The sequence below is a fragment of the Meles meles genome, chromosome 6, assembly GCF_922984935.1.
Source record: "Meles meles chromosome 6, mMelMel3.1 paternal haplotype, whole genome shotgun sequence".
Taxonomy (NCBI): Eukaryota; Metazoa; Chordata; class Mammalia; order Carnivora; family Mustelidae; genus Meles; species Meles meles.
Genome location: NC_060071.1, coordinates 59,622,999 through 59,648,298, shown reverse-complemented (window position 1 = coordinate 59,648,298; position 25,300 = coordinate 59,622,999).

The following is a 25,300-nucleotide window of genomic DNA, read 5'->3' as shown; positions in this document are numbered from 1 at the left end:
ACATTATGCTGTCAGGCTACCTACATTCACTACCATCCATGATGATGGACACATCAACAGCCATTTTATTTATAACCTCATCTTAGCTATGGTTGATTGGACCAGGAATGTGTAGCTGTCCCAATCTCAGCCAAACAGAGTCCATTCTCTCAGAAACTGGATTTAGAACTGAAAGGAAATCCTTTTAGAAGTGCCTGGACCTGCGAAGTACAGGCTTAGAAATGTGGGGAAGAAATTTCACTTGTCATTCAAAGAAACCAGTCTTCAGAGAGGAAAAACAAAAAACAAAAAACAAAAACTTTCTGATCCCTAGTTTCAACTCCTTTCTAAGCTCAAGTTCCTTCCCACTACTGGATTCCGTGAACATCCTTGTATCTTTATAATGAATTCTCCTTGCCAATTTAGGCTTACTAGAATTGCTTTCTGTTGTTTGCTAGTGTGGCTAATAACAAAAAAAAGAAATATTAAAATGCAGTTCTGTGTAGAGATTTCATTCATCTCTGAAACAGGAATGATGATTTTAATATAAATCTCAACAGAAGACAAGCAGAACAATGAACGTCCTTTTAAAATTAGAATCAACTATTAATTATTTTTATATACAAAATTTGCAAGCTTTTCCCAAGAAGGTTTTGTTACTTGTCCTGAGTAGTTCTATACTACTAATTTGCTACACTCAAAATTGATCTGCTACTCCACAAAAGCACATCAGCCTTTCACAGAACAACAAAGCCTTTTAGCCCTGGAAGTAGCTCTCCACCCTGAGTCAGGTATGTGGTTTCACTCACCCTGGTAGATCTTTTATATGAGACACTTGCCTGAATGAATGATAATTCCAACATCTTAACAGATTCTGTGTTGGCTTCCCTGGTGCCACAAGATCTTTATTGGGGAAAATTTCTCTAATCTGACCACTGACCATAATGTGCTTGTTTGCTTTCTGTCTAATATTATTTACATTTAGAAATGTTTAGTTATTGATATTTTAAACTTAATATTTTCCAAAATGCACTTGATACTCTTTTTTTCTTTTCCCATTCAATATCTCATGGGTATTTCATCCCACTCTCATCACTAAACAGTATGCTGGGATAGAATATAGAAACTTGTCATAAATTTGGGAAGCTGGATAAATGGAATCTAAGTATAAAGCTAGAAGAAAGGCTATTTCCTAAGTTTAGCAGACAGTCAAGCCCATTGTTTTTTTCCTCCAACCCATTCTTAATGTCTTAAAAATAACATGATTATCCAATCAATACTCAAGATAAAGAGCCATTTCTCATTTATTAAAAACACAAACAATAGGATTTATTTCCAATAGGAAATATTTCCAGTATTTCCAATATACCTATCTCTGAAAAAGTTCTTAAATATCATCAAATGTATCAAAAGGTATTGAGACTCCAAATTTTACTGGTCTCAAAAATATAGTTAAGACCAACACTTTCAAAAAATCAGTCAGCTAATCCTTTGGTGAGTACCTAAAGAATAATACACAAATTGGTTACTTCACTGTTCTAATGTTAAGGTTAGCAGTTGCTTTCTTTCAATTATGGTATTTTCTTTTTTGAAAGGTTTCTGTCCTCACTGTGAATCAAAGTGTATTTGGTTTTTAGAAATATGGTTAAATAAAATAAAATATTTCATAACTGGAATATGAGCTCAGGTAATCTTTTTCAGTGAAACAGGGCATTTTTTTAAAAAGGCAAAAGAGCAAAAATAACCATAATTAATAAATACCATCAATCTATTTTATTACCAATAGCTACTAATATATATTTATCAACCATATGATATTGATTATCAATTATCAAAGTAACTGTATTTTAGCTTTGTCTTTTAAACTAACTGAAATGGCATAGTGAGGGTTTTGAGTCAGAAAAAGTTTAAGGAATAGGAATGGGCACTTAAATTAAACTGAATTCAATTTAATCATCCCATATATAAAATGGAATTCTGATCAAAGACTATTTTGTGTAGAAGAGTCAAAGCTATAACAAAACAAAGATAAATTAATAGAAATTGTCAAGTTGTTGAATGTGAATTATAAATTATCAACTTATAAATACTTAGATTTTAGCTGCCTTGGAACACAGAAAGTTTCCCAAAAAAATTAAACATAGAGTAATGATATTGACTCAGCAAGTACACTTCAAAGTAAATTCTCAAAAGAACTGAATATAGATGTTCAAAAGCAAACTTATACAAGAATATTCATAGCAGCATTATTTATAATTGTTAAAAAGTGGAAACAAGTCAAATATCCTTCAGCTGATAAATGGATAAACACAATATGGGATATCCATACAATGACCTATTATTATCCATGCAAAGAATAAAATAAAATGCAAAGAGCAATTCCAAATTTTACATGGAGAGGTAAAACACCCAAAAATAGCTAAGACAATATTGAAGAACAAAGTTGGAGGAATGACACTGTCCAACTTCAAGACTTAGTAAAAAGCTATAGTAATCAAGATATTGTAAAGAGGGAAAAGGAAATGAATTTTTCACCCAGTCATGCAAGTGAACACACTTGGGGTTTTTCACAGTAGCTGATAGAACATTTCACCTTTTCAGGCAGTGTCTTGATAATGCCAACCCTCATTTTGTGCCCTCCCTAGGCAGTGCCTTCTATTTCCTCCAGTGCCTCAGAGAATGAGATCCCAATTCCTTAGTGTATGAGTGTGATTTGTTGAAATTTATCTGTAGTCCCAGGCAATGTCAGTATACCAAAACGGATACATTTAGTGTTAAGTACCTTGGCAGCAATTTCCCTTTTGAGCATTGGAATGTGATAAAGCATTAGAACTTTACTCTTCGGAGTGAAATGTAATACTGCATGGCCTGCAAGAAAATAGATTGGGGAGAACTTCTTACAGACATTTGTCCCAGTAATTGACCAACAGAGAACAATAAAGTAGTATTCCTCAATACTAGTATCCTATTGGAAGCATCTTGCCCTCCCTCTTACACATTTTATAAATTGGAAAGCTAGTAGGACAAGCACACTTCTCCATTAAATGGATAAATTTGGCCCCTGGAACATGAGCAACAGCAGTGTAGCACCTACAAACAACAGTGAAGAGATCCATTTCCATTGCTTCCCAGAACTTGTGGGCCTCTTTAAGGATGAAAGTAATCTTTTCACATTCCATCTTGAAGAAGTGACCAGATTGCCTCTGAAGCTGATACCTACATCTATCACATTCTGGTAAGAGGCATGGCTAGCTAACTTTGTTTCCAAGTAATTCAAAAACTTTTCAAAACTAAATAAACTGATGGGGGGTGGAGAGTCAAAGAGTTCCACCACAGAAAGAATACCATGAGAAGCAGAGAAGTGAGGATTTCACCCAAGACTTGTTTCTTATGTGTTGCAAATATATAACGCACATCTACAATCATTGAGGGATCCTGTTCATTTGAAAAGCATAATCTTCCAGCACATTGTTTTACATGAAAGATCATCTAAAAGCCTCTCTATTGTTGGCCTAAATCTATAGCTCACTTAGAATAGTTACATGAAAGAGAGAAACATTCTTTCCCTAGGTAACAGTCCAGTAGGTTTTCCCACCTCAATTCCCTTCTCCCTCTCTCTCTCTTTCTCTTTCTCTCTGCTACCTCGGCCCCAGTGTGTGATTTTTTAAGCATTGCAAAATGTCAATACACAAACAAAGGAGATCAGAAGCAAACCCCTGCTATCACAGAATCTTGTTGTATAAACTGAGAAACACTGACATGTAATGAAACCTTATTCCCTTTTTTTCCCCCCTCCTCTTTGTAAACGATTTGCTTCCCCCTCCTTCTTCATGTATAAATAAACAGAAAAGTGTCTGTATATTTGGTGTTTTTTCTCCTTTGGTCTTCATAATCAAGGGCTATTACAGCAATAGATCTTATCTGTGGAATGGCAGTCCCTCTGCACCTTCAGTTCAGATTTTTGTTTATGCTTGGCTGCCATTGTGGCTGTTCCTGATAGTTTTAGGTCAGCCATGACAGACTATGGGTGACACTAAATAAACAATCTGGGAGTCTGGGACTAGCCAGGAAGGAGTGGGACTAGGGCTCGCAGTTTGATTTTCCTTGATTAATCACCCCTTTTATTTAGAATAACTTATTGTGTACAGTACCTGCTTGTCTGGCTGAGCAAATTACACCATCAATAGGCAAGAACTTAGAAATCCTCATAAACAAAGAGAAACAAGGAAGACAAGTACAGCTTACTCAACTGCAAAGGGAAGCTGCTGGCTTTAGGAGCATGATCAGAGCTGTTTATTTATTTTCTTAAATAGTGTATAGCTCTTTCTTCTGGTGCTTGTTATCCTGCTCTGACCTAAGTAACCTTGTCAAGCCACCTCCCAGGCTGCCCAGATAGTCACAACCAGCAGACTAATCATTCTGAATGATAAGAAAGGGCATGATTCCTAGCGCTCAGTATCTCAGGACCCATCCTGGCTCCCCAGAAGGATTCCTCGTGGTGTGTGTGTGTGTGTGTGTGTGTGTGTGTGTCTGTGCACACACTACAGCTATTAGGTTTAAAGAAGAGGCTGCTGAAAGAGGCCATGCTTTCTTTTTATTTTCTGTCTTTCCACTCTGTTCAGAATCGTCCCCAGTTCCTACCATGTCTTAAGCACTGTAGCATTCACCTTAAAATCATCGTTAATCATTAATTTCCTCAAATTGTGCTCACAGAATGCAGGCAGCAACCTCTTCGACCTCAGCCGTAGCAACATCTTCCTAGGAACAACGGCAAAGGCAAGGGAAGCAAGGGCAAAAATGAACTATTGGGATTTCATCAAGATCAAAAGCTTTTGCACAGCAAAGGAAACAGTTAACAAAACCAAAAGACAACTGACAGAATGGGAGAAGATATTTGCAAACGACATATCAGATAAAGGGCTAGTGTCCAAAATCTATAAGGAACTTAGCAAACTCAAGACCCAAAGAACAAACAATCCAATCAAGAAATGGGCAGAGGACATGAACAGACATTTCGGCAAAGAAGACATCCAGATGGCCAACAGACACATGAAAAAGTGCTCCACGTCACTCGGCATCAGGGAAATACAGATCAAAACCACAATGAGATATCACCTCACACCAGTCAGAATGGCTAAAATTAACAAGTCAGGAAATGACAGATGCTGGAGAGGATGTGGAGAAAGGGGAACCCTCCTCCACTGTTGGTGGGAATGCAAGCTGGTGCAACCACTCTGGAAAACAGCATGGAGGTTCCTCAAAATGTTGAAAATAGAACTACCCTATGACCCAGCAATTGCACTACTGGGTATTTACCCTAAAGATACAAACATAGTGATCCGAAGGGGCACGTGTACCCGAATGTTTATAGCAGCAATGTCTACAATAGCCAGACTATGGAAAGAACCTAGATGTCCATCAACAGATGAATGGATAAAGAAGAAGTGGTATATATACACAATGGAATACTATGTAGCCATCAAAAGAAATGAAATCTTGCCATTTGCGACGACGTGGATGGAACTAGAGCGTATCATGCTTAGTGAAATAAGTCAATCGGAGAAAGACAACTATCATATGATCTCCCTGATATGAGGACATGGAGAAGCAACATGGGGGGGTAGGGGGATAGGAGAAGAATAAATGAAACCAGATGGGATTGGGAGGGAGACAAACCATAAATGACTCTTAATCTCACAAAACAAACTGGGGGTTGCTGGGGGGAGGTGGGATTGGGAGAGGGGGAGCGGGCTATGGACATTAGGGAGGGGAGGCGAACCATAAGAGACTATGGACTCTGAAAAACAACCTGAGGGTTTTGAAGGGTCAGGGGTGGGAGGTTGGGGCAACCTGAGGGTTTTGAAGGGTCAGGGGTGGGAGGTTGGGGGAACAGGTGGTGGGTAATGGGGAGGGCACGTTTTGCATGGAGCACTGAGTGTTGTGCAAAAAGAATGAATACTGTTACGCTGAAAAAATAAATAAAAGAAAAAAAATTGTGCTCACAAACTGAGCAAAAACTTGTGACTCGTGTAGCTGATTAAAACCATTTGGGAAGAAAACTTATTCCTCAAATTCTACACAGTTTAAATGCATGGCTGTCAGGAATATTCCTTTGGTTCAAATTTAGCAGGTTAACAAAAGGTCTTGGGAGTCTTCCACGTCCTAATAACAAAAGAATAATGGAATTTAGAAAAGTACGTAAAAAATTAGATTAGAAAAACAACTACCAAATACTATACACAGAAATTTCATGGACAAATATCAATACAGAACCTTACCTGCAATGAAAGAGGCATAAAACATAACATTATTAAAAAATAATTTTTCTCCTATCAAATATACAATTTATTTTTTTTTAATTAAGGGCAATACTCTGTGCTGGTGAGACTATGGTAAGTTAGGTTTTCTTATTTTCTCTATACTCTCATGCTGCCAGTGAAAAAATAAAGTTTTATCATCTTTCTGGGAAAGTAGAGCTCCTATGGCCACCACCCTATTCTAAGGCAGTTCTTCTCAAATCTTAATTTGTAAAAGAATCATCTGGGGCTTTAAGAAACAAACAAACAACAATGAATTCTGGAACATGAAAAGAAATTTAAAAAAAGAAAGAAACAAACAACAACAGCAACAAAACCCACCCAGGTTCTGATTGACTAAATCCAGGTGGGGACTGAGATTCTTTACTTCTAACAAGCTTCAAAGCAATGAGGATGCTGCAGGTCCAGGGACCAGAATATATAGACTGAAAATTGTTAAGAGGCTCCTCAGTAGTTCTCCCAAAAGAGCTGCACCTAAGGAAATAGGTATAGAAGACCGGTATCACAGGTAACCACACATGTGATCATCATGTAATGTGACACCGAAGAAGAGGAATGACCCAAAGATGAGACCAGTGCTTGAAGTCTAGAGGTTTCCTAAGAAGATGGTTAGGTTCCATGTTGGATGTGGCATTTGGGGAATTCCTATGGTATAACCATCTGGGCGTGTGCAAAAGGCAGAGGGACATGCAAGTCTGGAGCCTCAAGAAACTTCCAAGTAAAGGCATATTAGGTCAAGCCACATGAAACCGTTAATAGCTAACCACTTTTAACCTACAAAAATGGCCATATCGTATGGCTCAGTTTAATAAATTGGAGGATCACTTTCATGGTGGTAGTAATTGAATGTATGAAGGTATATGATATTAGCATGTCTAAGCACAAAGACTGATCTAGGGACTGAAATTTGGGAAATGTCTACATTTAGGGAATGAACAGAGAAAGAGAATAACTGAAACTATTTGTTGCTAGACTGCAGTAACAAAGTAAAACAGGTTGGGTGGCTTACAATAGAAATTTATATTCTCATAGTTCTGCAAGGTATAAGTCTGAAATCAAGCTGTCAGTAGGGATCAAGCTTTCTTTGGAGATCTCTCTCCTTGGCTTGTAGATGGCCACCTGCTCCATGTGCCTTCCGTCTGTATATGTCTGTCCTAATTTCCTCTTCTTATAAGGATACCAGTCATGTTGCATTATGGCTAATCCTAATAACTGCCTTTTAAGCTATTTACATCTTTAAAGATCCTCTCTCCAAAATATATTTACATTCTGAAGTACTGGGAATTAGGGCTTCAACATTTAAATTTGAGGGAAACACAGTCCAGCCCATAATGGAAATTGACAAAGAATTTTCAAAAAGATAGGAAGAACCAGCACTGTACTTTGTGAATCTTAAAGAGACAGAATTTCATCATTAAACCCCAGAAACAAGAATACAACAGAAGGATGGTGGATGAGAGGTTGGAAGAGACCATTGGATTTCTAACTTGCAGGTCTTTGCTGACATTTGGAAAAGCAGTTTAAGTGATAAAATCGGGGGCGGAACTCACCAATTTTAAAATCGGGGGTGGAACAGGAATTGGGAGAAGTGAAGACATCACAAAAAGAGTAGAGTCCCACTGGACCATATAAAACAAACATAAATCCTTGGGCAATCCTTGGTCCAACCCTACTGTGATCTAGCAAATCACTTTCTCTCCCAATTGAGGCTCTCCTCTTTATTTCCCCAGTAGGCAAGCAAATTTCTGTACCTTAAACAATGTGTAGTCCTAAGTTTTGGAACAATTTCTATACTACCCTCTGAACACTCTTGTACTTTCCGGATAAAATGTAGAGTAGGAATCACCAGCAAATCATTCCCCTCTAGTAGATGGTGTTTACCTAAAGACCACAAGCTTCAAAGAGGAAGGAAAAGGGTTCTCTTTTGTCTCAAAATTAGTCAGAGACAAATAGTCAACAATGAGGCATCCAAGTATATTTGCTGTTTATGTGATACTATCTCCACAGCATCATATGGCAAGGTCAGTACCCATATCTTCTGGCAGGTCTCCCTACGGTCAGATATCAAGGGAAAGGAATGACATTTAACCCAAATAAAAATATTTCAGTCATGGGCGCCTGGGTGGCTCAGTGGGTTAAGCCGCTGCCTTCGGCTCAGGTCATGATCCCAGGGTCCTGGGATCGAGTCCCGCGTCTGGCTCTCTGCTCAGCGGAGAGCCTGCTTCTACCCTGCTCCCTCTCTCTCTCTGCCTGCCTCTCTGCCTACTTGTGATCTCTGTCTGTCAAATAAATAAATAAAATCTTTTTAAAAAAAAATATTTCAGTCATTCCAGTATCAAGTTTCCTTTTAGTTTAAACATTCAGTTCATTGATAATTCACTTTTAATCAAGATCTGTTCAAGTACTCTCCCCTTTGAAGATCGAACCACTTGCAGACTTTGCCAACTTCTCCCTTCTCTTCTCAAAATGGTGTCTGGGGGCGCCTGGGTGGCTCAGTGGGTTAAGCCTCTGCCTTTGGCTCAGGTCATGATCGCAGAGTCCTGGGATGGAGCCCCACATCAGGCTCTCTGCTCGGCAGGGAGCCTGCTTCCTCTTCTCTCTCTCTCTCTGCCTGCCTCTCTGCCTACTTGTGATCTCTGTTAAATAAATAAATAAATTCTTTAAAAAAAAAATTGTCTGGGTATATGTTGGGGGAAGGAGCTTGTCAAGTCTTATGGCACTGGACTGAAGAAGTCCTCTGATCTGAGATTTCTGCTATCATGTTTCTCTTTCCCCTGGCAGCTACTCCCTCTGTTGGCATTCAGGTCTGAATTCGGTAGCTGATGTGCTTGATGTATGGTCCCTTCTAAATTAGTGGGGCCTGTTGATGAACCTTTGTCTCTTACTGTTGAATTGACATGGGCAACGAGTATTCAGCCCCTGCTTTGATTTACTTCCCCGGAGCAGATACCTTGGTAGGCCCATTAGATCTCAAGTCTGCCCCAACTAAAATACAGTCTCAGCAAAGGCAGAATTTTATCAATAGAATTTTTCACTGCTGTATCCCCAGTGCTTAGAACTGTCTCTAATCCATAGTCAGCAGTCAGCACTTAATATCTAGGATAAATGAATCTTCTGAGCTTTGCTCTTGCTGTGTTAAAGGAAAAATACTTTTTTTTTCATTCTTCTCACCTATTTCCACATTTATTTGGTAAAATCTTTATTTGACTATCTGAAATGGAATGTTACCTCTTTTTTTCACTTTGTATCACTTTTTTAATGAGTCTAAACCCTTCCTCCTTCCTCTCTTCCTACCCTCACACAAAGGGAGATGGTTCCCTCAACCCATGAAGAGAAAGCCATTCAACACACACACATACATACACACACACTTAGTGGTCCCAAGTTGATAAAGAAGGAAGGTGCTTCCCAAAATGTTGGTTTTAAGTCTTTCATAACCAACTGAAAGGAAAGAATCATAAAGGGCAAAATGGAAAAGTTGTAGGAAGGAATGCTTCTTCTCCACCCTATTTCTTTCTCTGGGGCACTTCAAAAAGAATAACTTTGATAACCTTGCTCCTCTTTCATTTCACCAGCAAAGATGAAGGCATAAGAGGCAAATGGAATTACTTACCAGATTAGTAAATTTGATATGACACTGCCCCTCTCCTTGCTCCTAGGGAGCAGGTCAGCCCATCTGCTGGGAGTCAGATCAGCTAGCCCATCTGAATGCACTCTAAGATATATTGTTCAAATTTTATCAGTAATAAAGGTGATCTTTCAGTACTCCATTAGCTTACTGCTGATTTATTTCTTGATTAATTCAGAATCTGGGTAAGGAAGAGAAGCATTATTTATTGCACTGCCTCAGAAAACCCCCAAATTGGAATATTCTCCTCAACCTAGATCTATCAATAGATACTTAGTCATTAGATAATGAAAATCCAAAGTATGCATAGTATGGATGAAATAAATGCCTAAGTTGAATTATTTAACATGTTGTAGAGTGTAGGAGATAACAGAACTCCAGCATTCTGATGCTGTCCAGTCCTATCTTTTTGCTTCTACCTTGGCCAGAGCTGCTTATCTTGTCTAGATGTATAAAAGAAACAAATTCCAGGAGCTTTCCTTATTAACCAGTTGCACTTTTTTTTAAAAGATTGGATTTTAAAAAACTGTAATCTTTTATAATAAGATTATTAAAAAATCATTGGCTAACAGTGATGCAAAAGAACAACTCTCAGCTGGAAAACAGGGAAGCTTACTTAGTTTGTATTCCAGTCACTTTATGCTCTGTTGCCTCAGCTCTGAGGGGGGACAAGTGGACTAGATGTGCTCCAACATGCCATTCTATACGTTTTCTAGACAATTCTTCTTCATCTCAGGTAGAGTGCCAAAGAATCCGATCAGCATTCTTTGTTAAGTAAACTTTCATAGAGTCACCTCTAAAGTAAGGGTATTCCTAAACCCTATTCTTTCTAATCTTAGTAAAATCACCTTGCCTCCCTTTACAGATACTATTTGTCTATCAGTTGAGTGGTAATTTTTTGCTTCCTAAATACATTTTAGATAGCAATGCCTTTTTTTTAAAAGGAGATGTTGGCCAGAGTAGCTGACACCATGATAGTTTAATTAGTTACACATTTGCCTCCTATCCAGGTCCAATAAATATGCATTCATCAGCACAGCTGCATCTCAGCATGCACATTTAAATTAAAGAGGCTTCCTCAGAGGCTGGGGCAATCCTGGCATCTCCTCACTTTGCCAGAAGCCACATCAAATCCTGAATCAGTTCTCTCCTTAGAATTTCTTCATAGGTGTCTTCTTGTAACAATCACAAACATGCTGCCAGATTCGATTTTCATATTTTTGCCTAATAGCCTAGGGGTTATTTTTAAATAATAGTATTTGTTCTTTAGTGAAATGAAACATTTTTTTTTCCTTTTCTCTCTTAAGTGGATGTACATCAATGACATTTGATATAAGAGACTCAAGACTATTATCTCATGTTTTCCTTTTATTTTCACTATTGCTTTTCTAAAATAAAACATCATTAATTGAAAGTGAAATTAGACCTCACAGATTTGTTTTTGTACATTAGAATCCAAATGTAAGTTATCCCAGCTAGTAGACATCAGATTCATGGATATTCAAAATAAATGCTATTTCTTGAATGTGAACACTTTAAAATGACATAAATATTCTTTTCTTTTCTTCCCAATCAAAAATCCCTAGCTAATAGGAAAGGGGGCACTGTTATGTAGGTTCTGACTAGTGCTGTGTCAGTCTCTGAACATTCATCGACAGCTTGCATCTGACATTAGCAATGATGGATGAACCAACTTGCTGTTTGCTCTCCCCTGCAGAGAAAACGGGTTTCCTTCTTTTCCAGAGAGCCAATGGGGAAAGGATGAGAAGGAGACGGATGGGCATTTAAGAAGCACCTGCAGGGGCCCTGTAGATGTGACAGGCATCAGTGGTACCTGTCACCACATTGCTCCAGGTCAGGAGGCTTCAGGACCTGCACCACGTCACCCCAAGACTGGTCTTCAGACTGGACCCAGAGGAGAGGCCTCACTTCACCATGTGTAAGGGCCCTCCTGAGAGCTGCCCACAGTGAGACATTACAGACTGACACGAAGGAGCAACTGCCATTATCACCACAGGAAGAGAACTTTAAACATCTCAGAGACAGCCATAGGATGGATGAAACAGAGGAGGATGGTGGGGTGCTTTGGGGGAAGGAGTTATGAAGGCAGGGGAAGTGAAGGAGAGAGGGTGAAGGAGATCTCAGATTTTCCTCCTACTGTTCACTTCTTTAAATAATGAGAAGGTTAATGCTTTTGGCAGTCCTAAAATACACCTATGCCTGCCAGGTTCCTGAAGGTTAATTGCTACTTCTGGGGGAGTTGCCCTGATTTGTTATGCCTTTTAACGACCTTCCTGTAGGCAAACACCAGAAGAGGCCTGCCTGCAGGTGTGCTGCGCACTCACGGGCAATGGCCCCTCCCTGGGAAATGTGCAACATGAGGTGGAGTCCCGGAGAAGTTTAGCAGTGATTGGCAGTGATTGATATTCAAGGGCAACTGTTGCTAGAGAATTTCACATTTTCATCTTTTAGGTGTTTTCAGTGGAGTTTTCAATTATACGTCAACTGTCCTTTTCCTGTCCCCTTCAAATTCCTGTACTATCCACTAAATGCTCTTATAATTCATACCTCTGAGAGGTTGACAAGAGAAGTGAATGGCATGACACAACCTAGTCCACAGCCATGCTGTTTTCCCCTTCCCCTGGGAACAACGAATATTTCAAATCCAAAAATGGAGACACACAGACACTTGTCTGAAATAGGAAATTCCAAGGAATGACCATAACTTTTTGCAACAAACTAGTTCCTAGTGACTCAGTGATTAAACTGGGCTACATTTGGTCAGTTTCTTAACCTGAAACATGGATGTTAAGAAAAAAATGCATATATTGCTATTCTTTTGATATAAAGTTAGAAACTATTACCAACCCAAAAGGTAAGTTCAGCCCCTCATTTTTACTTGCAACATCAGAAGGATTCTTTGTTTTCCTTTAAAGCAGGTCACACCGACATGGCCCTCTCCCATCTTCTTTATCATCTGGCAAGGAGACACACACTCATTCATGCCTGCTCCCCTACCTCATGCCATTTGTAGGAGTAGTAGAGAAGCAGGCAGCCACCTGTGTGGAGTATAAAAGGGTAGGGAATGAAGCCTCCTTCCAGTAATCATAACATGCTAGAGGCTTTGCCCTATTACTATAGTTTCACTTTTTTAGTTCTGGAAGGAACTGCTATCTTCTTGGGGTCCTCTTTTATATGGTAATAAAGCTTGCAGGGGCCATACGCCTTACTTGTTCACTGTGTTAAGTGTGGTGTGGAAAAGAAAGACATGGCAGTGGGCTTGGTGTGGAAAGATAGGATGGTTAAGTCCTACTTCTACCACTGTGCATTTGGGCTGGGCCCTTTGCTTCCTTAAGCTCCAATTTAGTCATCTGTGTAAAATGGAATTAATACTCTCTGTGCCACATATGTCCCTGGGTGACCATGAAGGTCAAAGGAAATAATTTATATAGAAATGCCATGTAAACTGTAAAGGTCCTATCAATTCAATATTTTATCATTGTTGATTAATGCCTTAGTTGACATCAAGCAATAGCTCAGTTAAACAAAATGTAAAATCTATTAAAAAAAAAAAAAGTGCCTGGACTGAGTTGGATAGTTCTAAACTAATGAATGTTGAGCATACTGAGGAAAAGAGAAGTACAGATAAAGAGTAAGGCATCTAGGGTAATCATTACTAGTATTTGCTAAATATTTATGCCTTTTCCATGCACCTGGATGCCTTTTTATTTCCCTACCCACCTAAAGATAGTATAGCTGTTTTCCCTTTGCAAAGAAATATGAGCAAAAGAAAGAAATATATTCATCAACAGGATGGCTTCACCTGCTTGATCCTTGAGGAAAAATGATAATACAGAAATCCCCAATAACCCATGTTAGATGTGGCATATGAGCAAGAAATAAACTCTTGTTGTATTTAGCCACTGAAATTTCAGGATCGTTTGCTAGCCTATTCTGCTGGTGTCGGTCAAACATGAATTTGATTCAGGACCCATCTCCCCAGATTTGACCCTCTCTCAGCTGTACTTTAATCTCCTGCTCTTTGAGGGAAGGACACTCTGATAATGGTTTTCCTATGGATAATTTACATTTGTTAATAGTGTTTCAGGATTGGTTGAACCAGTAAGTTGGCTTTGGTTTCCTTTACTGAAAATTACAGGAATGCATACACTGTGGCTCAGTTCTTATTTGTCCAACATTTGGCAGCTTAACCTTACATAAAAGCTGAGATATCTTCTCTGTGAAGGAAGAGCCACCTTTGGGATCTGGCAGATAGCACATGAATGCTAAGTCAACTCTGGAAGGAAGTTAATATAGATCATTAAATGGAGTTCATTGCCATGAGAAAGTAAGGTTTGAAGAAATATTATAAAGGATAAAAAGGGAATGGTTTATCAACAAAAAGGAAGATAAATAGGAAGATGAGAGAGCAACTTTATAGCCCCCCAAAAGCCTGTCCTACTCTTGACCAGAGGTGGGAAAACTAACTGGTCTGGAGGATATTTGAGGAGAATTCCATTATGTCTCAACTGGAAGTTTCTGGTTGGTAATCAACAAAAACCACCTGTAATAATCAACAAAACCTACATCTAATTTAAGCAGAAAAGCAAAATTGACTCAAAAGATGCTGAGTAGCTCACACATTGTGAAGAAGGCTGAAGAAACAGACTCAGCAAGGATTAAAGATGATTGGGGGTCCAGGGAGCAGGGGCAAATGGACAGTCTTGGAAATGAAGGCATTCTTGCCATTTTGAGGGGGTTTTTGGTCACTCTGCTCATGTTAAACTGTGGGTTAAAGTTTTGGATCACGGACTTTTGCCTAGGCCAGAGTGGGGCAGGACACCTGGGTTGATGGTCCTAGTAGATTCTATACAATAGAGCAAAATTGAATGATGTTACCAGGAAAAAAAAAATGTTGAGTAGCAAAACAAATTCCACCAAAATTAGCAATAGAAATGTAACTTTGGAATAGTAAGCCTGAGTTTAAAATTGACTTAAGAAATAACTAGAAACTATAGTAGGTAGACTGCACATGGAAATGGCATTCCCTAAATAATACTTAGACAAAAGATCTTTACTTTTGTGTACACACACACACACACACACACACACACACACACACACAAAGAGAAGATGAAAGCAGTAGTGACATAACAGATCACTGGAATAGTGTGAATTCATGTGAGATAGACACTTCCTGTGAGGTGCCAACTTTTCAAAAGAAGAGGAATAAATCTGAACCTTCTGAAAAATTGTCATGGGTAGCAATGGACTTGGTTTGGGATTGAAACAGAGAAGAATTAAAGACAACTCATGCTATAGTAAGATAACCAAATCATGTAGAAAAGTTTCATACTGAGCAGATAGTGGTAATTAAAAATGATTCTCATTTAACAACTCTGAATGCAGCACACCGATTTCAAGATTTCTGAAAGTGATTAATCTTTTCTTGTCATGATAAATTGAATTTCTATGTTTGGACTCAGTGAATGCTGATGGGTCCAAAATCTCCTTTTAAAATCCATTTTTAAAAAATCTTTTTCCTCTCTTCCTTCGATTCATCACCTTAAGAAATGTTGTTCAGATTGTGGTGAGTTCTAAATGGATTGATTGCTTGTTTTAAATAGCTCTCTCATTTCCTCTGGGGGAAGGAACTGTACTTTTAAGAAGGCCTGCTCTGAAGCATAATGCGAGATCACGATTCAGGGCCCCCCTCATATTTTCAAGCAAGAATATGAAATGAGACACCTACAGTACCTGAGGAGAGCTAGAATTTTTCTCAGAAGACAGGAGATTTTGTTCTTTTATCTGCACCATGCATGCAAATGTAGGGTACGCGTGTGCACACTCACAAGCTTTCAAAGATAGGCAGAGAAAGGGCAATAATGTTGAGCAGCAGCGTGAGAAATGAAGTACAAAAGGAACAGAATATATCCTTATAGGGAGAGAGATGGTGACGAGGAGGAGGGGAGACCTTAGGCTGACAGACAATGAAGTGGGAGGATGGAAGTCTTTAAAAGTTAATAACTTAATGAACTTTAAATTTCCAAAAATAGGGGGGAAAAAGAAGATATATGTTCCTATTTAAGAACTCTATACTTGGAGTTAAGAATGTTATTTTACTTAAGCATTATAACTCCTACAGAGAAAAGAGTTTGGAATCTAAGTATTAAGTTTGAAATATACCTTCCTCTAGGAATAATGAGTGCCAAGTTCAGCTGACTTTGCACATCTCCCTGTAGCCATACAGGAGGACTAATTGATGAATGGACTGTGAGGAAAAATCTTTATTGGGGTCTTTCAGAAGAAAATCTTCAGAACCAAAGTATTTTGTAGTCTGAATGGACTAAAATGAGTCCCTGGGGCTTAAGACTCTAAAAGAAATCCTAACTCTTTGGGGCAGGTTTGGAAGGCTTTTTATTTATAATGTTCACATATAAAAAATGGTGACCAGCTGTTCTCCTGGTCTGGTCCTTGCCAAGGCCAGAACAAGAAGGAAGGATCTAAATCACAAAAAGGGGGTTGTTTAGACATAAAGAAAGACTTCCTGCTTCGATGCAGTGGGGAAAAAAATTATAATACAGTCCAAAGAATACAGATTTAGGCAGAACTTTGTCACTAATTATCAGATTGAAGAGGAAAGGTTATGTGAAGTGTGTGAGCCCCAGTTTCCTCTTCTTTATAAAACTGGTGCTGAACTAGATTCTCACTCATGTCACTTCTACAGTTGGTGGCAGAGCTGTGTCCAGAATCCATGCTTCTGGATGCCATCCACTTCTTTAACCCACCATCCATCTCCAATCTGTGCAATAAAAGGCTCATACAGACTGGGGAGGAGAGAGGTGAGGATCTGTTTGGAAAGAGTTGATTAGTGCTGTGCATTTGTAACTAAGAAGCCAAGTTGAGGAGAGACGGCTTCCACCTGGAAAATTTAATGATGAGTGGCTACCTCTATGAATAGAGAATAAGGACTACCTTGGGTGCAAGCTACATTTTAATCAGCAGGAGGTATAGGTGCTTATTTCTCATAGGTAGCAGGACTTGAGTGCTTGAAAGAATCCCACCTATTAGATCTAACAGAATGGAAACTTCTGTGAATGGTCACTCAGAGAGGCAGCAGCTGTAGAAGGAATGGTCAAGCAGAAAGCCCCTGCCAAAAATCTCAAAGAACCCACCAGCTCTTTCATGAAACAATGAACAAATACCATGTCATGGGCCATGCATAGGACACCAATATATAGTACAGAAGACCAGCCATAGCAGAACTTGATCTTTGGGGGAACCTGGGTGGCTAAGTTAGTTAAGTGTCGGACTCTTGATCTCAGCTCTGATCTTGATCTCAGGGTCATGAGTTCAAGCCCCAGACTGGGCTCCACTCTGGGTGTGGCATCTACTTAAAACAAAAAATAAATAAATAACTTGATCCTTCCATCTAATCATCCTTCTTTCTTGAACCTAACTTTGGAGAAGCCAGATATAGCATATAAAAATTAAAAGCAGGTAAAGTGAAGAAAGGAGAAGAAAAAGGAAAGAAAAGAAGGAAAGGGAGGAGGAGAAGGAGAGAGGAGGGAAAAGAGAAAACAAAAGAAAAGAAACTGGCCTTGATCCCCTTCCTCACTATAGACTTCTAAATATGGGTCAACCTTGAGCTACAGAGGGAAAAGGAGAAATAGGGGGTTGAATGAGAGATTAAAATTTTTATATCAGACTTAAATGACCTAATTTTTTTAATAGTGGGGTAGATTATTGTTCAGCAATGATACGTTCTCTCTACCTCCTGGAGGAGTATGCTTCCCTGCTTATTTAAGCATGTGAGTCAGAAGTGACTTTGTGGACGTTTCAAGCCTACACGATTAATTAGTTAGCATGAATGTCTTCTGTCACCACTCTGGAAACTCCTGACTTCACTATGAACTTCACTAAGAACATGCCCCAGAAAGTCTCTGCTCCTTTTAGCTTGGGGTCCCAAAATGAGACAAATGATGTAGGGCCACAATGGGCAATCTGCACAGCTGCAGATGCTTTTTTTTTTTAAATTTTGGGGGGGATTTGTTTCATATTTAATATTTAAGTGATGAAAATGATAGAAATTCTTTTTCTTTCTTATTGTAAAGAAATAGGTATCTTTGTAAAAGTCAGAAAATGCCAATGTCCCTTTTATCCCATCCTAGATGATTCGGCTGTCAACTGGATGCAGCATAAACAACGAAGGACGTACTTCTGAACTCCAGGTATTTGAAAGTAGAAGACGCGATTGCATATATAATCATTAACATTATAATCTAATGGGTTTTATCTCACTCTGAACACAGCTGTTTCCTTCTGACCTGGGGCCAATATTAAGAGAAAGTCAACATATTTACAAATGAAATTTAATAATGCTCATAAGAATAGAGTTCACCCACAAATAGGGCACTCAGCTAAACCACTTGCCCGTGAGCATGAGTATCAATGCTTATGGCCACAAGTTTGGGGGTGATTATTATGCATCATTATTGTGGCAATATCTGACTAAGCTCAATTGTAACACATTCAAAAAGAGTAAAAGTTAAAGAGAATAAAAAGAAATTCAATGGAAAGTTTCCCTCCCTCTACAGTTACCCTAGCCAACAATTTTCCCTCCAATGGGCACATACTTCTATTAGGTCCTGTGATATTCCAAAGGGTATTTAATCAGACATAACTAAATGCAAATATGTATGCTTTCTTGCTTTTTTCCCCCACTTGACAGTTTGCTTCAGTACCTAAAGAACATCTTCATTCTTTCTTGGCACCACAGAGTATGCATTATATTAATGCATGGATCGTAGTTCCTAATACAGTACTTAAGAAGTGATCAAGAAAAATTATAGGATCTGCTCAATACATGGTCTAGGGGTAGTCATGGAGCACTGAGTGGTTGGGATTGAAAGGCTGTAGTAGGAAAGAATAAAATAGTTTACTGCCTTGAACCCTACTGAGACCAGCCCATTCAGTAAGCCAATTGTTTAAGGATTAAATGAATTAATATATGTAAATCACTTAGAAAAGTATTAGTAAGTGTTCAGTATATGTACAGCTGACCCTTGAACATGGGTTAGAGCTATGTGGGTCCACTTATATACAGATTCTTTTCAATAAATACGGTACAGTACCATAAAAGTATTTTCCTTAACAATTTTCTTAATACTTTCTTTTCTCCAGCTTACTTTATTGTAAAAGTACAGTGTATAATACATATATGAAATATGTGTTAATTGACTGTTTATATTATTAGTGAAGCTGTTAGTCAACATTAAGCTATTCGTAGTTAAATTTTTGGAAAATCACAAGTTACATGCAGATTTTTGACTGTATATGGGTTAGTGCCCCTAATCCCCACACAGATCAAGGGTGAACTGTACTTGTCCCTCCCTTTTTTTCCCCCTGGCCTTGGCTTCACTCACCTCACAGGATCAGAGGTTCTCCCTGCACGTCTTGGAGGACTCTGATACAGTGTCTTCATTTCTTCCCCTCATTGTCTACGTTTCACATGTCTCTGTCCTCATGCAGCTAGAATCACATAGATTTAAAAGTCAGACAGGTAGGTTCAACTCTAGCTATATATTTATTCCTTCTTGGGTGATCTTGGGCCATGCCAAACATTCATTTTTCTATTCTGTAAAATGGGACAAATTACACATACCTCATAAGACTTTTGTATAGTTTAAAGGGACAATGTAAATAACATATCTGACTCATAGGAGTCCTGAATAGTTGTTAACTCCCTTGACTCCAATTTTCTCTCCTCATCTATCTCTATGTAAGTGATCCCCAAATCTCTATAGATCACCTAATTTCTATTTTACAAATGAGCAAGTAAATTCTCAGTCTTTCTAAGTGTCCAAGGACCTATCAGGCAAACAAAGAGATGTCATTGGCATCTCCACTTCAAGAGATCCAAACCAATCTTTCCTTGCCCACTGATTCCAAATTAACCTCCCCACTTGACTCTTTTGCCTGTGAATGACCCTTTTCACCCATTCTTAAATCTCATTGCCATCGTCAATTCTTTCTTTTCCCATTCCTCATATATCCATTCACTTGCTGAGCCCATATATTCCTGAGGATTATGTAATTAAAGGTCTTCAAAGCTGGAAGGAATTTTGGTGTCCTCATTGAAAAGCATCCCTATGCCACAGATGAGGATAACGAAGGCCTAGAGAAGTAGGGAGAGGTCTACTTAGAGGAGAGGTAGGACTAATTTCTGAGGCCTTGGAGATGCAGGACCACGTTCTTTCCATAACACTCCACTAATAGTCTTCTTTCTTGACATTCCTGCTGTTCTCACAATGGATTAGGCCATGATATATCTGCCCCATTATTACAGCAGCCTTCTACCTCTTCTCTCTGCCCCAGTTTATCTATATGCACCTTCCTGACTAATCTCATGACAGTACAGTCTTCCATGATACAGGATTATGGCATCTGTTCTGGTTCCCACAGTAGACCTAGGGTACAGTTTTTCATACTCAGTCATTTTGTAATCACCTTCACAACTTTGGTCATATTCATCTTCACATACACTTAATATTTACCTAAGAGTTTCTTAACTCCACCTACGTGAACTCATTTTTTTTTTCTCTTAACTTCATTGTAAGCAATAATAATCTGTGAAATCAATAGTGTATTTTTTAAATGTATGTTGAAATATATGTTACTATTAAAATTAATATTCTTTCCTGTCTATCACCTAAAACCATGTCAAATACCATATCTTAGAAGATGCTAACCCAGCAAATGAGTGAATATTCAAAGAAAATTCAATTGGTTTGAAAAAGAATGTACAAACAATTAGAATGTTCTGAAAATAAGGTAGTAAGTTTCCTATCACTAGAGTCATGCAAGCCAAGATTGGCCAATCACTTTTAAGGGATCACAAGCATCAAAAACATAGAATAGATTATTTTCAAGGTTTTTTTTTTCCCAACTCTGACATTCCATGATTTTAAGGCCTAACCCAGTACTTTTTAATTAGTTGCTACTGAATGGATCTTTTGTAGAATAAATTTTAACTCACACTTCCCCCACGAGAAAGCTGTGGTTGTTCTCTATTGCTTTCCAAATGAAATACTTTGTGAAATGAGAGGATTACATCTTCCTTTTAACTTGGTTAAGTTTCTAATGAAGTTTCTACTTGTTTATTCAATCAAACAATTTCTTTTTATTTATACTCCTCCATACTTTTATCTTAACTCTTCTCCAAAAAAGGAGACAAGGAGACACTTCAATCCCAAGTCCAAGGTCATTTCCTAAGTAGAAACGCCACTGAAATCAACAGAAGGCATGAGCGTCTTAATTCCTTTAGAGTAAGGAACATTCTCCCTCACACTCAATCACAGAATTAAACCTGGGCTACTGAATTTCTATTTTGTTTTCACTTCCCATTACTTAAAAAAATAACAACTGCAACATTCCTCAAAAAGTTGAGAAGGGTCCAGACTACTAATCTCTCTCTCTCTGAAGAAAAGAAAGAGAATTTATAGCTTTTAGTGGTTGTGAAAACCAGGAAATAATAGAGAAATCATGCATTCTGCTGGAATTCTCCTGAGTGTATTAAATTAAACTGACAGCGTTGATATCGCTATTCATGTTGAAATAATTAGCAATTCTAAGGCTATTAATGGTGTATTGTATCACTGTTTTAGAATGGGTAGGATGAATGCAAAAACCTTTTGGTGACTTTTGCTCCTACTAAAATTTAATTAGCCTTAGTTACTGACCTCATGTTTTATGTAACAGTACACTCCAAAATGATCTCATAAAGAATTGAAGTTTTAGAAGAAAGTCATTCTTGCTTTAAAAACTAGCATCACATAAAAGTTCTCTGAGTGTTTTTTAACTACTTTTGCAAAGTATTCTTATAATTGCTAACATTACCTATGGGACTGACTGACTTTGAATTTAATTGAAGTAAAAATGCATCTCTTTGACAAGGTCACTCTTTAAAGTGGAACTGTACTACTTTGCATTACAGTTCTGATTTTTTTTCTTTCTAAATTAACTATGATCTATAAAATTATCGATAAAGAATAATACCTTGGCCATCAAATATTAATAATGATTACAAGAGAGGGAAACTACCTTTAATGCACATAAAATTTATGGGTGGTAATGATCTCTACTAAATCGGAAAGACTATGTCTGTGCAGCTGGGGATGGGCCATACAGTGGGGTTCAATGGAAGGCTGTGAGCCAGAATAGCTATGCTTCATAAGAGATTGGAGACTATGACGTCTAAACGAACTGAAATCAAGCAAAGACTTAAAAACAAAACAAAATACGAAGTACTACACATGGTATAGTGTTGTTGTTTGGGGGCAAGTGGGAAGGAGTTAATCCACCAATATTTCCATGTTACTTAGTGGGAGTTTTATGAATGCTCTGTGATTCCACTGTGTTCTGAAAGCACTTTATGGAAATGATGATTTTGTATTCATTATTTTTCTTTGACAATTGCAGACATATTGGACTTTCTCTTCCTTCCTTCAGAAAGTTGTTACTAAATGTCTCTTCTCAGCTTTGAGAAAAACGGAGGAGGATGTTCTAATCTTCCTTCTAGCGGATGAACTGACCTGGAAGCTTACACTAAACTGCCTTCCGAGCTAAAGCCAGAATCATGCTGGTCAAATGAAGCACAAGAGCTCAATATGCTCCAAGTGCAATGTCTGAGTGACTTGTGACTTTTTTCCATGCAATCTTCAGTTTTTCAAGAACTTTTATTTAAAAAAAAAAGCCATCTTATTTTAATATCACGATTGTATTATGCTAGAAGCTACAGGGCATATAGTAGTTGTGGAAATCCCTTGGTTAATAGTATTTGCAAATATCACTTGAGGCAGGGTTCTTCCTCCAGAATGAGTCACTGTGAGCATTGCAGTGATGGCTTTATGGAATGAGAGAAGCAGCATGGAAGAGCATGAACCCTAGAGGTCAAAGGAAACAAAACAAGACAAAACACTAGGTTCAAGGTTCAACTGCTTGCAAGATATAAATATGGATAACTCACTAAATTCCTGTGAGCTTCAGCTTCTTCAGCCATAAACAGAGTCAATACAGACTGACTTCTAGTTTCCTGTGAGAATCAAATGAGATAATATATATCACAGATATTTGAATTTCCAAAAGCTATATATATATATGTAAGTTGCACTTATTAATAAAATTTTTGTAGTTTTTAATTCAATTTTTGCCAGGTCAAACTTCTTCCTCATTTGGAGCTCTCTGCACAGGATACATGGGCTACAAAATCAAACTCCTCTTCTAATTTTATCTCATCTCCACACAAAAGAGAGTGTTATACTCATCCTATATGTGGTCAAGTAATTCATTGTACATATGATCTGTGTCATTATAATCAGTCAACAAACTTATTGACGGCTCTGTATAGAGCAACATGTTAGGCCCTTTGGAATTAAAAAAAGGTAATGAGGGCGCCTGGGTGGCTCAGTGGGTTAAGCCACTGCCTTCGGCTCAGGTCATGATCTCAGGGTCCTGGGATCGAGTCCCGCATCGGGCTCTCTGCTCAGCTCTGCTCTCTCTGCTTCCCTCTCTCTCTCTCTCTGCCTGCCTGTCTACTTGTGATCTCTCTCTCTGTCAAATAAATAAATAAAAATCTTTTAAAAAAAAATAAAATAAAATAAAAAAAAAAGGTAATGAAAAAAGGAGTGTGTGATTTAATTAAAAAGACTGAGCAGACATGTGAAAGAGATGAAGAATGTTAATGAAAAAATATATGAAGTCAAATGATTCTACCTAGGTGTTCATAGACGACTGAACTGTGTCAATAAAGGAGGCTGTGTTACAGAGGCAACTTTTATAAAGGTTCTGGGCCTGGAATGGCAGAGTTCAAGGGGAAGTGGTATTTTCAAGGAGAAAGAAGAGTGTGGCACAGTGAGGACCTATTCCATGGCCTCTTACAGGTGCTTATTCAACCTAGTAATCCTATCTTCTCCCTTTACTTCCCCTCCTGACATTTGTCTGTGAAGTAACTGTAGCTTGAGTGCTGTAGAACCAGATATCTGCCTTCTAGAATCCTCAGTCCTAAAATTAAACTGAATCAAAAAAGGTACTCTATTAGGAAGATTTTAGAATATCGAACATATGCCCATCCAAAAAAAAAAAGAGGGTTTTGTGGGAAAGATTAATTTTTCACAGAGGGAGAGCTTGAAAGGACATGCATAGGCATTCCTAGCTTTTTCTCTTCTTTTTTGACGGAGAGCAGGTTTGGGTTTTCAATTTTCATTTTACTTATAGATACGATTACTAGAGGTTGAGAACTTGAGTTTTATATACAATGGGACTTGGTAACTTTGGGCAAATCACTTGCCCTCTTGAGTCTCAGTTTTTCCATTTCAAAATAAGAATTCTGTGTATTCTCCAGAATTTTTAGAACAGAATATATCGAATATCTTAGGAGGGGAAAAAAAACACTAGAAAGATTAAATATTGACTTCTGTTAATATTCTCTTAAAAACAAAATCCAAAATACCTGTAAGAAAACTTATCAGCGTTCTTCAGCCCAACATTTTTATAACAGTTACTCTTATATCAACTGAAACTGAGCCATGAGAAAGTCTACAATGGATTAGAAAAGCTTAAGATGAAACTCAGCCCTTGTTGAACAGAAATCTGTGACCCTGAGACATGCAAAGAGATACCCAACCAAAGAGGAAAAAATTATTCTACCTTATCCTAGATGACTGCTCTTCTGCAGTCATCTTCTAAATCCTCCACTAATTACTCCTAAATGTGTACCTAAATTAGCCACTCAACCAGAATATTTTAAATTACTGTCCAATTATATTTTTGGACTTTAGCCTCTTAAACTGCTCAAGGACAACAAAGAATTCCATTAAAGAAAAACAAACTTGGGGCGCCTGGGTGGCTCAGTGGGTTAAGCCGCTGCCTTCGGCTCAGGTCATGATCTCAGGGTCCTGGGATCGAGTCCCACATCGGGCTCTCTGCTTGGCGGCGAGCCTGCTTCCCTCTCTCTCTCTCTCTGCCTGCCTCTCTGTCTATTTGTGATCTCTCTCTGTCAAATAAATAAATAAAATCTTTAAAAAAAAAAAAAAAAAAAAAAAAAGAAAAACAAACTTATCTGAGATCTTCCCCCACTGAATGACCAGGAAAGGTGTCTTCCTTAATGAAAGTATGATGGGAAACAACATAATCAAGAAAATATGGGAGAGGGTATCTGATGTATGGTCCTACTGTTACAAAAGTGACAAATGAGTAAAAAATTTTAAAAATGAAGCCTCGGTATCTTCAACAATTCTACAGGGTGTTCAAAAACAAGAACTTACCTGTCATTGGTGCAAGAGAATGCAAGAGATTTTATGTTTTATTTTCTCACATA